Source organism: Pithys albifrons, chromosome 2 (assembly GCF_047495875.1).
Source record: "Pithys albifrons albifrons isolate INPA30051 chromosome 2, PitAlb_v1, whole genome shotgun sequence".
Classification (NCBI taxonomy): domain Eukaryota; kingdom Metazoa; phylum Chordata; class Aves; order Passeriformes; family Thamnophilidae; genus Pithys; species Pithys albifrons.
Window position 1 is genome coordinate 9,676,351 of NC_092459.1, and position 17,532 is coordinate 9,693,882.

Here is a 17,532-nt window from a genome sequence, read left to right on the forward strand (position 1 = left end):
AAAGAGAACTATGTTTCTAAATTATAAAATAACATTAAAGCTCCTCTTCAGAAGTTACAAATAGCTACAATTCCAAACAATATCAGTGGTGCTCTGTATTATACAAGAGATGAGAGGATCGCACTGAATATTTACAGAATTTACTTCATAGAATATATTATTATTACCCTTTTTTTCTTAGTTAACCACAAAAATAAAGTACTTCCAGACTGAGGAAATGATTAAGGGGCTGGTTTAATGACCACTAAAATTGAAAACACTTTCCTTTGAATTTTGGTAATTTCTGAACTGAGCTCTAAACCTTTCTTTTCCTGAGAATGCTCTTTGCACTAAACTTCTTCATTTCAGTCCGCACAGAGCTAAAATGAGCATTAAGGAAAATGTCCTTTTATTCCACAAATCAGCTCCTACAAGTAATACTTGAAAAAACTTCTAAATAAATACATTAGTTTTGCTTAGCAAGTTAAACATCAAAAGCTGAAAACTCCTGTGCCCATCTTTCTGAGACTGCTGCTTGAGTCCAGATGATTGTTAGTACAATTCTGCATAAAGCCAAGAGTTTCATGAGTTGCAAGGCAGCATACTCTACAAAAGACTAAACAACACTGTTCTAGGTAGATAAAAATTCAGTTATTTGCCAACATTGTAGATGACTTCATGAATCAGTCCTATTTAAAAAAATTATATATGTATGTATGTCACCATTCAGATTCCAGGAGACATTATAAGGACAATACCTAAAAAACCCAGGAGATTGGTGCTATGCTGCTATGTCCTAGTAGAGCCATGGGAACAAGTTCTGTATACATTGCCATAACCATGAGAAAATATGTGTTAAATGCCCCTGTGACTTGAGTTTGCAAATCAGCTTAGATGGGATTCAGTGTGAGATTCAGATTCCTGAATTTTAGATGTCTGTATGCAGGTGTTTTTAGCCAAATATCTCCACTGTAGTGAAGACATACATTTAAGCAGCAACGGGAATTCTGAGCTACACCTATAGGTTACAGGACCTACAGGAGATCCAATGCTTCTGAAAGACAAGCAGGAAACAAGGCAAGTTACCCAAGGGCACCTTAAAAATATCTGAATGTTTCTGCTTCTCCTGCCCATGAATCAGGATCTGGATAGTTTTAAGCTGTGACAACACAGACTTTTGCTAGCTGGTTCATTGCATTGCTCACCAGAGAACTGGTTGTAGGCACCTACCTGCTTCTTGTCAGGTGTGAGACAACTTGATGAAAGCATCACACCAGGATTCTAGTACTGCTTGCAATGGGATAATAAGACACCTAATTATTGTCTAAGAAATGGAGGTGTCTGTATACCCAAATTTAGAGGCACGATTCACCTGTGGAAATGCAAACACATCCTTTCACCCGAGAAAGTTTAGAGTGTTTGAGATATTGGAATGGGGCTGGTAAAGATGAGACAGAAAATTAGATATCCTGCATCTCTTCAAAGCAAACACTGGACACTATGTGAGATCCCTCACAGAGTCTAAGTGATCAGAAATTATTTTATTGAGGAATATGATCCCTACAAATGTGCTGCAAACTCAATTTGTCTCACACAAACAGTTGTCCCATATGGACAGTTGTGGCTTGGCTAATACACCAGTAGAGAATTTAATAATTGTTTCCTGGTCTCTAATGTTGTTGCCCAAAGCTGAGAATCTGAAATCTATCACTCACCTGCCATTTCCCCTCCAGGCTGTTCAACTTCAGTCTTACTGGCAGTATGTGATGCTACAGCTATGTAGGTGTTCTACAGTTCATTTCATCAATATAGAGCAGTCCCTTTGTTTTGGCAGGGCTTAAAAACTGGACTTTTCTAACTCCTAAATATTACCTGTATAAAGAATAAATAAATATATATATATATATATATATAAGAACAAAATATCTATTTTATTCTATATAAGAATGAAAATATTCTTCTGGCTATCCCTGATATATTCAGTGCTGACAATCTGAGAGCATGCACTTATGGAGTCAGAATATTTCCAAATGATGTGACAGCTGCCTCTTCTTTTGTAAAAGCATCCAGTTAAGATCCGGTCTCTCACACACGTCCATTATACAGCAGCCAGAATGCATGCCCCAGAAAAATAATTAAAAGGGGACATTACAGTGCTAGCTGGGAACCTGAGGTTCAGTTCTCTCTCCTGGTTCAAGTTTTCCACTTGACTGTTCTTCCCACTTGAAAGTGGAGCAATGCTATTTACTTCTTTTAAAGGGTACTTTGAGACTTGTGGGTAAAAAAATGCAAGCCAGCAGCTTAGTGTTCTACTAAGCTGGGTGCTGTAAGGGTAGCTATATTAAATATGTGCCACAGCAACAGACACAGCCTTTTAATAGACTAAGTATGTCACTTGAATTATTTTCTAACTAGACAATTTGTAATTTTCAGACCAAAGAAGAACAATTCAAGGACATCTGGATACAGTCTGAAGTTAAAGCGTGGAAGTGATGCTGCTCTGGAGTGCTTACTCAGAGGGAACAACAGGAGACAGGGTCAAGTCATCAGCAGGCCCTACATGCTCACAGCTCCACCAAACCACTCAGCGTCACAGCTTTCTAACACTTGCCTTATTCATGAGAATCACACCTTTCTGGACACACAGTTCTATTCTATACATCTGCCCTAGGCAGGACGCAGCTGTGAACTCAAGTTCACTGGCAGAGAGCTGTAAAGGTTTTTGTGGTCAGCATCACAGCTTTCATATTTAGGGAGCTCAACAAGCACAGCCCTGGTATGAACAAATAAGCAGGTATTTCGGTGCTGTAGTTGCAGTATTGTCACTTGTAGGCTTTTGTTTCTCTCTCTCTCTCTCTTGCTTGTTTGCTTGCCTTCTGTAAATGACTCACAGACAGGCTTTTGGGGAAGGGGGAAACCAAACACTGCATAGCCATTCTGGCGCTTTAACCTCATCTAACCCTCAACGCAGCAAGAGGAAGTACAAAGTATTTTCACGAGCTGTGAATGGGCTCAGATCTCTTTTTGACGTCTTGAGGAAGCGCTGCCTTCTGCAAAGCCAGAATTAAAAAAAAAAAAAAAAAGTATCTGCAGTCCCGAACTCCAGCATTTACACACACGCCTCGTACCACCTCCCCCCAGCCCAAAACAGCGCCCAGGGGCCGGGAGGAGAGGCGACGGGGCGGGTTTGGGTCAGCGCCGATGTCCCCGGGTGGGGTGACAGCCGCTCGCTGCCCTGCCCTTATTCCTAAACGGACACCCCAGGACCCCGAACCGCCGGCTGAGGATCCAGGGGGTCCCCACGGACGGCCTGTGCGGGGACCATCTTACACCCCCATCCCCATCCCCATCCCACAGCACCCTCGGAGGACGCCTCTCCCCCCGGGTGCGGCGGCAGGAGGCGGGTCCGGGGGCGTCGCGCCCGGGGCGGCCGCGGGATCCGCACGCAGCACCGCGGGGCGGGCCGGGGCGGGGCGGCTGTGCCAGCGTCGCGCTGGGCCGGGCGGGCTGGGCCGCGCCGCAGCGCCGGCGGCTGACTCGGAGGCAGCGGCGGGGGATGGACGAGGGTCCCTGTGGCGGCCAGTGGCGACGGGCGGCTCAGGTAAGGGCGATAGAGGCACGGCGAGCCAGGGGCCGCCGCCGCACGGGGGCTGAGCCGCCTCTGCCGCTCCTTCTCGCGGCGCCCCCGCATCACCCCGCGGCGGCGGGGCGGGGACGGCGCGCTGCAACCCCGGGGCGGCTCCGCTCCCCGAGCCCCTCGGAGCCCCCGCAGCCGCCTTTGTGGCCGCTGCCCGGCTCCGGGGCCCCCATCCCCGCGGTGCCCCTGCCGCTCGCACCTCACCGCACCGCGGGGGCGGCGCCGGGGGACACGGGGGGGGACACGGCCAACTGTTGCCTGGGTAGCAGCAGCCCCGAAGCGCCGCCAGCGCCGGCGGCACCGCGGCCGTGAGCACCGAGGGGGTCGGGTTCGCCCCCACCCGCCTTCGGAGCGGCATCGGCTGCGGGCGAGCCCCAGTGGAGGCTCCCCCGGTTGGCCTCGCCCCAGCCTGGGGAGACGCTTCTCCGGCCACTGACCCTCCCGGCTGGAAGTGTCCGCGTTGCCGCTGCTGGAGCCGCCGCGGGGACGAGCAGCGCCCGTGCGGGGACCCGGCGGTGCCCGCGGCCCGGCCCGGGGCAGCCCGGCCGAGTGTCGGGCACAGCGCGTCCTGCTCCTGGCTGCAGTAGAAGAGTAGTAGGGGGAGAAAGGGAAATTAAGCTTCAAACTTTGATTGTACCGAAAACTTTCTGTTCCAGCTGCTGGTAGTTGCTGGATGCGGCATGCCATAAGCGTGGTGCTTCCAGAGGGATGTACCTAGACGAGAGATGAAAAGCAGGCTCTCTAATGCTGCGTTCATCTCATTTGAATCGCTGTCCATATTGAGAGGTGTTAACAGTGAACAGATACCACACTTGCATCTATTCTGCCTATTATTTTTTCCCTAATTTGATTTCAAGACCGTTTAGCTTTAATTTTATTTATGTGGAGTTTGTTGTGCTAAGGTCTTGACGCCACTGCGTAAAATCGAATGCTCCATAATTCACTGGCAACACATTGAGTCTCTTACTGCACAGGCTTTCAGTGGTGCTGCTAATAACTTGCCGAGGGTGGTGATGTGAGTTGGTTTCCAGTCTGTTCCTGGTAGTCTCTGATTGCCATACAGCCCATCTTTGTGCCCTCTGATTTTACCAGTTCTAAAGGCAGTTGATATGTGTGTGGGGAAAGGGTAAGTTAAGGGGGACATAGATCTGTTTTCTTTATTTCTTCTGTTTTGGCCATCTGCAAGGTCAGAAAAAAATGAAAAAGACTTTGACGGTGAACTCTTAGGTGGGGAGATCTGGAATGAAAAGCTGTCGTGACATGAGGTTCCCTTGTGGGCAAAGATTTTCACATGCTCAACACAGCTCTACAAAAATACCCCAACTCATATTACACAGGGAAGAACTGAGCTGATACTTCCCTTTTCTCTGTTACGGTAACATTCATATTTTTATAACATGTAAGGAAGGCTGATAGATCAGCAGTGTACTTTTTCAAAGTAAAAGAAAAAAATAAACCTTGTAACTTTTCATATTTAAGTAACTCTTTTCTACTCTCCTGTACTACCCCCACTCCCCCACCTCACTGGGCCCAAATTAAAAACTAATGATAAAGCCCTATTACTTCCTAGGGTAGGCTTTAAAAAAAAAAGGTTTAAGGAAGTGAAATTACAGATCGTGGGAACATCATGAAGGGTTTGACTTAGGTTCATAAAAAGCATAAGGTAGCAACTAAGAATAAAATTCTTCAACCTGAACAACTGTAGTATAGTTTATCTGGTCTTTAAAGTTTTTCTCTATGTAAGCTATGGCAAGCATCAGCAAGGCTTTCTGAATTACTTACATGGTATCTCAAAGCCTGCAGTATTTTATTGTATTCTACTCTGTATTTTTTCAGTACTCTCCCATGCTGTTTTTACAGTGATGCATTTTTTTCCCTGTGAACTTCTGTCCTTTATTAAAAACAGAAACAAACCACAAGAGATTAAAAAGAAAATGTATGCCATTAAATTAAAGTTAGAGTAAAAGCCCCCTTGATTAAGTCAAAAAGAAAAACTGGTGACCATCTTGGATACTACTGCATAGTTATTGTCAGCACATGTCATTTTGCTATAATAGTGAGTCTATTAGTGAATTTTACAGTGCTGAGAAGATAATTCATTGTTAGTGTGCTTAGCTTGTCCTCATGACATCATTTTTGACACTGTTTTGTCAGGCCGAAATATCTTGGCCTCAGCAGTATGGTAGCCTCACAAAGACATTGAGGATTTGCATGTGGAGTATGTTGCAGATTTCCACGTTATGTATTGTAGAAAACCAGAGCTTAAAATGTCTGTCAAAAGTACTAGATGTTATTTAGATGAATAACAATTCTGGTCCTTTGACAGAAATAATATTTTTTAGATGTACAGATACTACAAGTCAGACCTCTTGAATCGATCATATTTGTCTACTTCCAAATGCCCTTCTAGTCAGAGTTTTTAGGGAAACTGCAAAATATTTTTATAGAGTCAATGGCATCCTTTAGCACTAGGTGCATACTGCATGCAGCAGCACAGGAACTGATAATTCAGTTCAGAGTTTATACAAACCAGAAAAATCCTATTCTATAACCAAAGCTGTATATGATCCAGTCATCATCAGATCTTCTGTTAAATCCCTGGATACAAACTGAGTGTGTCAGTGTGACCTGTAACATCAGTGGAGAGGGGCATATGCATGCCAACAATGTATGTTGATTTGAAGGAGCCAAAGGCTTTTAGTGTTTCATCTGTACTGAATTCAGTATGTGTTTGGATCCATTTCAATATTACCAATCATTCTTTCAGCAGTGCTTTCTACTCATGTTATCTAGGAATGCAGAACAGTAACACTGAACCAGAGAAAACAGTTTGAGAGGCATGAATTAAAATACTTAATATATGGGCAGCTTGAGAGCTGCAAAAAATGCAGCCATAAATTTGAATTTTGTTGTTTAAATTAAAATTGTAATAGAAGCTGCTCTGCAGTGCTGTGAATGGTGATGAGAGCAGTGTCAATGATGTGAGATGTACAGGTCTGAATTCTTACGAAGTACCGAGAATTTACCATTCTTCTGCTTTAACAAAATTCCAATTCCTGCTTCCAATTAAAATGAAAAATGTGTCTTATTTTCAGTCTTTACTTACTGCTTGATAGAAGTTCTTGATTTAAACTGGTGGCAGCAGTTGACTCTACAGAAAAAATAACAGTAATAGTTATAGGACAAATATCTTCTTGGACAGATGTGACCCAGTGCAGCACTGATATGCAGGTGCTTGAAAGATTTTTATTTAGTATTGTAGATTTAAAATGTTTAGAAATAATGCCAACATGAAGATACCAACCATGAGATTCAGTTAAACATCAGTCAGCCTTACCTTAACTCAGGAACAGTTACTTTTGCATGGTAATAGCTGAAATACTCTTGTCTAATTTATGAACTTCTCAATAGACTACAAAACCAGTGCTCTGTGGGACTTCTTTGTGAATTTTATCTTTGTTTTTTTCCCCTGTCCATGACAACACTACTTCTGTAGCACTGTTCATAGTGGACAGGTTGGTTTGGATGACCAGCAGTGCAAAAGCTAATGCATAAGGCCTAGACCTATTTTTGAGTAAATCTGTGTAAGGAATTCATGACATTTGTAACATGTGAAAAGTTAATTTTGAAGGTTCCAGTAGCAGTGCAGCTTGCCATGTTAGGTGTGCCTGTCACTAGTGCTAGTCTGGTTTGGTTCAGGTCTTTGGTTAATAAATGTAATTCACGTGTGTCCCTCAGGCATGTTGAAGAGCGTCAGTATGGCATGGGAGTTGTCATGTCTAGAATATGGCATGGAGCATACTGGAATCCTGAGTTTGATCCCACTTGTCTGTGGTGAGCTCTGGATGACAAGAGTACAAGTTTGAACAATTTAGTAACACTATGGAGATGTTTTGGTGTTTTTAAGGGGATGTGTAGACTTAGACTGACATTTTAGATAAAAGTCTCTCTGTACTCTCCTGTATCTCTCTGATACACATAGATTTAACTTAAAATTTAAATAGTTGTTAGAAGCTTTTTATATATAATTTATGGGATTTGAGCAGGGGGGAATCCTTCTCCCTACTGTATTACTGCCTGAATTCATAAATTATTTGAGTGCCCTATTTTACAATTAGATGTCTCAAAGCTAAGGTTGATGGTCTTAAAACCTGTATCTGAAAGCACACTTTTCTACATTCTTTACTGTGAATAAAATAAGATGCACAGAGCTTCCATTTCGCATCCATCCAGAGCTGTTACCACTGAGACTGTTCTGGTGAGTGGCATCTCTCCTGCCTCACTGCCTTTGGCATCCAGAGACAAAAATGTTTCCTCAGGATTTGAAAAGCCTTGTTTTGCTAAGAAATAAGTGTAAGGTATTTACTCAAACCCGAGGCAGAAGCATTTGCAATGATGTTAATCTTTCCCTTTTCTCTTTATGCTTGGTGGTGCATTAGTTTCATCCTGTACTCATTATGTATCCTTGATTCTGTGTCCCCTTTTCAGCTTTTAGCTCACATCACTCTCTTCCCGAGTGAGTGCAAAATGAAGCGTGTCATAAGCTGTCCTTTATTTCACCTGCAACTGTGTTACTCTGAAAAAAGCCCAAACAATAATTAGGACACAGGGAGAGTGTCTCCTGCCCTGTGATTAAGGCATTCAGTGGAGGGAAATCTGGTTCTATAGGCGTTTCATTGTTTCATCCAGTAAATATTTTTCCATTTCACGCCTTCAGCAGGAATAGTCTTAGGACAGATTATAGCCTGTGGTTTAGGGCACTACTCTGGTGTGCCAAGATGTGGTTGGGAGCCAGTCTCTCCACCTGAAAGAACCTTCCACCCACTTTTACTTCTCTGTGGCTGCTTTCCTGATGCTTTTAAATTGCACGATGGTGCTTGAGGGCATGCTCCTGCCCTCTCATCTGAAACTTCAAAATTGCATGACTCCTTTCCTCAGGACCTTGTGTAAGGAATGACTTTGTATCTTGCTCTTGGGAAGGCCTGAGGGTTTTACAACCCCTTTTAATAATATAGGTACCCTCTTGCGTTTTCAGGAATAGGAGACTGCAGTTTAAGGTACAGCCTTCACAACTTTGTTACCTAATTAGGTTAGATGTCTTCCTGCTTGCTATCCCAGTTATCTCACTTTCCCTTATATACCCAAATTTGTTGTAACCACGCTCAAAATTCTCCTGAGAATCCAGTTTGTGCTTCTAGACTTGTATGGCCTAGTAAATCTAAGAAGAGTATAGATTTTGGGGGTATGAAGGCCAGAATTTGGCAACACTGAGGACTTCAGAAGAAAGTCTTTATTTTGAGTTTAGAACACAGTTTGAGTCTAGTTTTATTCAGTTGTCCAGTGTAGAGGCTTTTCCTTGATGAGATGCTTTATGACATCCATTGCATCTGTGCTTGGTTAGCAGATGCAAGGTGGCCAGGAGACTCATGTCCTGCATGGATCCATGACCTGTAGCACCTATTGGTAAGGTGGGATGTTTTAAAACAGCTTAGTACTATTTGACTCTGCACCTGAACTGAGCCCAGTAGTCCTAAGATTATTGTTGCCTAGGCTGAACGTGTTTAAACTAAGAGGTGGGAGGAAGGGCTTATTCTCTTGTTTTTCAAAGATAACCTGCTTTCTGTTTTATTTTCTTCACTGTGAGTATATTTAATACCTAACTTGATCATTATAATTTCCATTTTGCAGCTGCCTGAGATTAAATCTGGAAGGTTAGCTTGAGTTAATGGCTTTCTGGGAAGAGGGGGAGAAAGTTCATCTTCCGGTTTGTCTCATGCATGTTAATAGTGGTGTGGAGCTATGGGGCAAAAATTCATTGCTGTTGTCAGCTGGTATGGAAATGCTGAGTGATGGTGCCACTTACAGAGCAGAATTGGTTTTGGAGAAGAAGGAACACTCTCTCAGATAACTTACCTGTATGATCCTATCTCCAGTAAATTAATTCCAGAATTGTGTTTAAATAGCTTCCATGGGAGATGTACAGTGGTATTTATTTGGTATAAAGTATCTGTTAGTCCTAACTTTTTGGAGGGGATTCCTTTAAGGCTGTGGAAACTGGTGAGGGAAGCAATGGTGGGGGGGAAAATTCTATAATAATATTTCTCAGATCTGTTCAGACCTGTTTAGATTTGAGAAGGCTAGATTGCTAAATTTGATATGTTTATTTCCAGAAATAGTCTTAATTTTGTCTCAGTTATGCTTTCCCCCACCCACATACACACCGTCTGACTCCCTGTGCTGTATTGTTCTGTAATTGAGCAGTGTTTTGCTTCAAGGCAGTTGGCGACTCCTTCAGATAAAGACTTCATGATGGACGTTGGCATCTTTAGAAGCTTCTGGAAATAAGTCTGCAATCCTCTCCCTAATTATTGATGGTGGCAGAGGAATTGCAATCTGATATTCTTTAATGGTTTTTCCTATGTTTTTATTATCAAAGAGTAAAAGCACTTTCCTCACCCTCTCACAAGGCTGTGCTGCAGCAGAGCTCTGTAGAACTGATTCGTATTTCTGCAACTAAATAATCGTACTACTTGTATTTATTTTATTTTTCCCCCAAAAGGCAAGGGGAGAGCACACATATTAGAGGCCTTAGATGCATAGATAATATACATCTATTTGTTTGCCTATTTTTGTACTGTGAGACAGAAAATGATTGGGCTTTGACTACTTAGCCTTTGTTTTACTGAGGTTTTGATTCATTAAGGCACAGACAGTATCATGTTGTCCTTTACTCAACTAAAAGTAAAACTGCCAAAAAAAATCCCCTTTTGTTCTGCTGCTGAGGAACACTGTGGGCTGCCAAATCCTGACAGCCTGAGTCACCACAATTGTAATAAAGTGTTTGTACTTTGGCGGTTGCTGTTATTCAATGTCTTCTAATTTATTCATAAAGCAAAGGGACACCTACAGGTTAAAATACTGCTTTTTAAAGAAATAGTCCTTGCTCATAATGAAATAACATTTGTCAATAGAGAATTAAATACACTCTGATAACACTTGAAAGCTTTAAAGGAATAAATGGTTAACCTTTAACAGTAAGGAATATATAAATATATTTAACAAATTCCATGTTCTGTGTAAGAGCAGTGCTAGCCTTCAAAAAATGATGAGATTATTTGAAACTCCTTACTGTTTTGGCCATCTGATCTGACCTGATGATGATCTGATAACCAGGGAGACTGTTTCCTTCCTTTAAAAAGAAAAAAAAAGTTTTAAGGACAGGGCCTCTGACCCTGGAAATGCTTATCTACGTTTTAACGTTGATGCGTGGGCTGTGACCCAGCAAACATGGCTCATGTAATTGAATTCAGTTGTTTTCACGATCACTCCCAAACAAAGTAGTCAAGTTTAAGTTGTAATAGTCAAATAAAACTCAGAATGACTGCACATAAACAGCTGAGGGAAAGCAAGGTGGCACTGGATCAATGATGGGTACCTGTAAGGCTGACCGGAATGTTCCCAGACTCCACAGGAGGTGTCTTGCCCTGCCAGTGGCCCTGTGTACACTGTGATGATCTGGCTGAGGGTTCCTGTTGTCCGTGCTTTGGCGGGAGATGGATGTTCTTACAAGTTGTTGATCCCATCACCTATGCATGAAGAGGAGATGGGTTTCTTTATAATTTCTCAGTACTGTAGAAGTTTACTGATAGGAGTCCTCATATTGTCTAGTATTGATTATTGAGGCAGAAACAATGATTTCTTTCTTTCTATTGATAAAATAATAACAAGGCTTTTATTCCTTTTTTTTTGCCTGATACATAGGGAATTCTGTGTATCATTTACCTTTCCCTAAAATTGAACTAGTGTAATTTTCACAGTTCTCTGTCCTAAAAATAAGCCAGACTTACTGAGTTGGATCATTAATAACTTTCCCTGATTTCATCTTGTAGAGCTATTGAAGAGAAGGACTGAGTTTGGTGTGAGTGGTGGGCACCGAGGGAAATGTGGAAATTCATGCAGCAGAAAGTACTATAATTTAATTGCTTCTCAGTGTCACACTATCACTGCAGCTGTTTCCCAAAGAAGAGGTTTGTGTGTTATTGGCAGGACATTCACACAGAGGGAGGAGATGGTAGATAAACAAATGCAAATACATTACACGCCTTCTATCCTTTGGTTTTTAATACATTCTATAGTGATGAGTTCAGCGTGAAACACTCAGTGACATGTAATTATATATGCATTAAGTAAGTGGCAGTTGATTCAGAGTGTCCCTCTTTGAGGGTATATATCCATAATGCACCGAGGTAGGGATGAGTGAGGAGTAGCACAGCTCTGAGCTGCTTGATTCATGTGGCACTGCAGTCCCTCCTGCTCGGCTGCTGACTTCCTTTCTCTTTTTTTTTGCCCATAAAAGGAGAAAAGTGCTGCCATATGACTCCTTTAGAGAGAATCACAAGACGAGGTGGGGGGGGAAGTTATTCAGGTAGCTTTGTTTCTTCTGCATTGTACAAGACATTCTGCTTTCTCTGTTTAATGTGGTAATATTAGCAAAGTATGTGTTAGTATTTTCTTCAGCTGACATTGAAGTAAAACATTTAATTTGTATAATAACTTCCCTTTGTTTTCTTTTTTTTTGTTTTCTGCATGGATGAAAGATTCTAAAGGGAAGCTGGATATAAATGTGTTTGGAAAGGAGATAGCCCCAGTTCTTAGGGATTAGGCTGTCCTCCAAACCTGCAGACACTTTCCTGCTGGTTGTGAAGGAACGACTGTATGTGGTATTCTCGCATCTTGTGCCAGTGACTCTAGGTAGGCATGCCTGAATTCATTGCTTAATTTTGTACTGTTAAAAAGCTTCATCTCCAGTTTTTCCAGAAAACAGACTAATTGGGTGATTCTCTGAAGATTTGCTCAGAGATCAAATCTGAACTACTCTGTGTCTTTTTATGAAGAAGTTCTTGAGCTCACTTACTCACAGTGACTCTCAGTGTACAGTAAAGCAAGAATTGCCTGACTTCCTTTGATGTATTCTGAGAAAAAGAACAGCCCTCCCACTGATGAGGGTCACATTTTCTCTATAGAGCAAAGGCAATTAACAGCTCTAAATGAGCTCCACCCAGCTTCTGGCATGGCCTACTAGGTGGTGTTTGATGGGCTTCTGGTTCTGCATCAGAGTGCACAGCCAGCACCAGGACAGTCAGTTCCATCCATGCTGCCAGCTGATGTCCTGAATATGTGTTCAAAGCCATCTCTGAGTCGATGATTCACAGTATTGATCAGCTTGGGTTTAGTCAGCCTTGTATGTTCCCTTTATTTACTGATGCTGTGAAACGATTTGACATGGGGGCATGTAAATCAGTTATCTCTCTTCTTGCTCAGTCCAACATAAGGTGTTTTAGAAATCACAGCAAAATGGATATGTCTGTGCAAACCAGACTTTGACAGCTATGAAAAGTGGCCCAAACTTTTACTTTTGTATGAAATGAAGTATTTTGTCAAGGACCCCAAAGAGAGCTGGAGAAAATTAAGATTTAGTAATGAGCAGTCGTTTCCTAGCATCACCCTTTTCTAGTGTTACCGTAGGTGTCCTGGGAACAGAGTGAATGGACTGTACTAATTCTGGATCTAAAGTTATTTTCTTTCTTTTGCTTTCTAGCTGTCATTTTGTGGATTGTTTTTTGTTTTTCACACCAGAACTAGTATGTAGGCCAAGATCTGTGAAAAACAGATGTCTGTCTTATGCCTTCAGTGTTATTATCACTGGGATTTAATAAATTTCTTACTTCACATATGTGGGTGGGCTTTTGGTTGTTTTTCTTAAAAGGTCAGATAGTTTTTTTGTTAATTGGAGTGATGGCCTTTAGTTGGGTGGTGATGTCACTGTTGGGATAAATTTGTCATTTTTCATCTCTTTAGAAGACTGAAATTGTACCTGTAGATCAAGGCACTATGCTTAAAGTATTCCAAGGTAAATTGGGATATGGGAGTTCATCATCTGGAACTGCTAGGTTGGAACAGATGGTTATTAGGTGAATTAATAGGTGAACTCACTGGACCAGACTGGCTGTCAGTACGCCAGTGGTTATAAATGGTGGTGAAGGTTTGGCAGGGTAATAAGTAGTTTTGTCAACACTGTGGTGGGCTGGCCCTGTCTGGGTGGCAGATGCCCACCAAAGCTGCTCTATCACTGTCCTCCTCAACTGGACAGGGGAGAGAAAACAATGAAAGGCTTGTGGGTTGAGATAATGGCAGGGAGAGATCACTCACCAGTGAGCATCATGGGCAAAACAGACTCCACTGGGGGAAATTAGTTTAACTTAGTAACGATCAAGTCAGAGTAGGATGATGAGTAATAAATCCAAATCTTAAAACCTTCCCCCCACCTCACCCTTCTTCCTGGGCTCAGCTTCATTCCCAAATTCTCTACTTCTTTCCCTTGAGCAACACCAGGGGATGGAGAATGGGGGTCGCAGTCAGTTCAGCACACATCTCTGCCCCTCCTTCCTCCTCACACTGTTCCTTCCCCTGGTCCAGTGTGGGGTCCCTCCCACAGGACACAGTCCTTCATGAACTTTCCTAACATGAACTCTTCCCATGGGCTGTAGTTCTTCATGAACTGCTCCAATGTGGTTCCTCCCTCAGGATGTAGTCCTTCAGGAACAGACTGCTCCAGTGTGGGCCCCCTGTGGGGTCACAAGTCCTGCCAGCAAACCTGCTCCAGCAGGAGCTTCCCTTTGGGCATCCATCTACCTGCTCCAGTGTGGGGTCCTCCCCAGGCTGCAGGTGGATCTCTGCTCCCCCATGGGCGTCCAAGGCCTGCAGAGGCACAGCTGTCTGACCAAGGTCTGCACCACGGGCTGCAGGGAAATCTCAGTTCCGAGACCTGGAGCACCTCCTCCCCCCCTTCTGTGCTGACCTTGGGGTCTGCAGGGCTGTTGCTCTCATGCTCTTACTCCTCCCTCTGGCTGCTGTTCTGCAGCAGTTTTTTTCTCCCTTCTTAACTATTATCCCAGAGTTGCCACCATCATTTCTGATGGGGCTTGGCCTTGGCCAGCAGTGGGTTGTGTCATCCTGTCCTGTTCCCCTCCACTCCCTCACCTGTACCAAAACCTTTCCACGGAAACACAATACACAGTACCATTACATTTCTAAGACTACAAAGTAAGCTGAGTTGAGACTGAAGAAGCATGATCTGTTGGCCAGTGGTTGTGAAAGGGGTATATGTTTTTGTACTGCCAGGATGATTTCTTTGGTACCCTATGACACTGCATAATCACATCTATACAAAGTTTTACACACAGCAATTTTTGCCAAGTATAATATTTACATCCAGATTTGTACCATGGTAGGTATGTTTTCCTTTGGAAAAAATTTATGTGCCTCTCTTTTATTTACAAGAACTTTGGACTTGTGTTCCTTTTTGTGCAAAATAAGGGTAAATGTTTTTGATTCAGGTTTGCATTATTTTTTTTTAAGTAAATAAGTTGGGATTTCTGACTTACAAGAAAGAAACAAATTTGTAAAGACATACATAACTTTGTGAGTTATTGTAAAAATAACAGATTTGTTCCCAAAATGCTGATTTTGTAAGCTGAATTTCTTTCTTGTCCATCACGCCAGTGTGGGTGAACTGCTTTACACTGAGATGCTGTCAGTAGAGCTATGCCCACTTTACACCAGTTGACAGTCAGGGCTAGTGTTCTACTGGCAGCAGTCCAGACTTGCTGAAATTAAGAAGGCAGATGCTCATGTTCAGTCTGCCTGAACACATTAAAAAACTCCAAAACCTTGCAAATTTTCATGTGTGCTGCATATAATACCTGTGGAGACACATGCCCAGCTGTTACGTGTCTATGTGGTTCTGTTTGAAAGTAACAACTACCTAAGTGAGGATGTGATATTAAAACCAGGAGCTATAAGGCCTGGAAAAGGCAACCTGTTAGTTGTGAAATGCATTTGTGTGCTTATGGAATTAACTTCTAAAAATGATGTTCTCCAGAAGAAACCGGATACTGTATTTCTGATGCATGTTCATAGTAGGAACTAAATAAGGAGTGGATATGGCATGCGACTCTACTGTTACATTTTTAGTACTGCTCATGACACAGTTTTGTCCTGTGCCAACTAACACTCTCCCAGATAATGCCCAAGCATAGTTCTGGGGTTAGGAGAGATGATGGACTGTTTCCAAAAGGCTGTTTGGATCTGGCCAGGCTGTTTTGGAGGAATAGGATTTTAGTTGTCCAGCTACAAGCTGTACCATGTTTGTTGGTTCCAAGCCCAGAGCGTGGCTGCATGCCTTGGTCTGTTTTATTTTCTGACATATATGTGGCCACAGATCCTGCTTTCCAGGAAGCTGAGATTCGGCAGCTTCTTTGGGAAGGCAATGACAGCATTGTCTTTGAAAGGTAGGAGAAAAACTTCTTTCAAGCCTGGAAGTGAGAAGCTGTTAAGAAAATAGGAAAAAATAATCCAGAGCAATTCAAAATCCCAGAATAATTGAGTTTATTTTCCTTTTTTTTCCCTATAAGACAAGCCGCAGGGAATACACAGGTACAATCAGCAATTTTGAAAGGACTTGTTTAAAAAATTATATCTAATTTTAACAATTATGGCCTGACATTTTTAGTGAAAATGAATAAATTAAATGTAAGCAGATGGCATGTACAGTGCCCTCAATCAAAGGATGTATATCCTGGCAGTAGAGTAAAATTTATCCCTGACCTAAGCTTTGCCTTCTGTTAGCTAAAGGAGCAATAGCAACCTGCTGGCGCAAACCTGGGTTGGCATGATCTTTAGGTTTTCCCTGGGGAATCCCTGTCTTAAGCAGATGTCTCAGCCCTTTTCTGCTAATTGTTTGCCTCTGTCAAGGAGATGCAAGTCTAACCTTATATTTAGCAAAATCTGCAGGGTGTGAAATTTCCTGTGTGGGTGGTTTTTTTCTTTAAGCAGTGTTAAAGCTATTAGAGTCCTAATGACTTAACAATGTCTGGTCCAACAGACAACTCAAGGGTTGACTCTAGTCCGTGGAGCTCAACCATCTGTCTCACCACCTTGCTTCTACAGGAAGTGAGGAATAGCTGTTGGGGTGGCGTAGGCATCCTGGTGAACTTGTCATGTATTCCTCCACCTGGAAGTGGTCCAGTGATCAGAAACTGAGCTCCCAGTCCCCACAAGACAGTGACAGGCTAAATGCCATTCCTGCAGTGGGAATTCCTGGTACGGTTTGAGGTTTGTGTGGGGAAGAATCGAAGCCCAAGTCAGGATGCTCTAAGGATGAGCTGTCCTGAATTACCTGTATTGCCATTGACATTCTCTTGCATCTTTCTGCTTAATATTTAAATAGTACCAGCTTGGTAGTAAAGATTTTAATGAGTCTGTGCTTTTTCAGTATATATATTGATAAGTGTGTTTAGCTGCTGCTTCTTTTGTATTTTTTGTATCTTAAATCAAAATACAATTATTTGCTTCACCTTGGAACTTGTACTTTCTACTTCTTGAGTAAAGGACTTCTAAAACATGAAATAATATTGTGGTTGCATAGTTAGGATTGAGAGTTTGGCCTCTGACACAGACTTCATCTTATTTAACTCCTCTGTTTTGCCTTTGAACTACAACATTACATAGTCCATTCTGTAATGCAGCTTCACTTAACTCTTTATTTGCAAGCAGAATTAATTTAGCATCTTTGCTATTTATGCTTCGCTGAATACTGATCATACAGCCTTAATTATTTCTTACACAGCAGGAAACTTTCAAAATAGCAGCTGTGTTTTTCCTTAAGTCAAATTGGTTGTGAACTATGACTGCTCAAATCCCTGGGTGGATAATGAGCTTTACTCCCAGCAGGTCGCTCGGACTACTACACTGAGGGAACTGAACCGACTCCTGTGTTTTATTGTATAAATTCATTTTAACTAGGGATAAATTGACCTACTGAATGCTACCAAAACAGTAAAAGAGAATTTTCTCTT

At 42.4% G+C, this 17,532-nt stretch overlaps 1 protein-coding gene across 8 annotated transcripts in view; it reads left to right on the forward strand.

Moving 5' to 3' along the window:
• Nucleotides 1–3,447: 3,447 nt before the first annotated feature.
• The window catches only part of CYRIA (CYFIP related Rac1 interactor A), a 55,180-nt gene continuing 41,095 nt past the window's right edge, over nucleotides 3,448–17,532 (forward strand). For 4 of the 8 annotated variants that reach the window (XM_071548315.1, XM_071548316.1, XM_071548317.1 and 1 more), the window contains exon 1: nucleotides 3,448–3,580. The gene's annotated coding sequence lies outside the window, so the exon portion shown is untranslated. The remainder of the gene's footprint in view (nucleotides 3,581–17,532) is intronic. The other 4 variants (XM_071548319.1, XM_071548323.1, XM_071548321.1 and 1 more) reach the window with 2 other exon arrangements.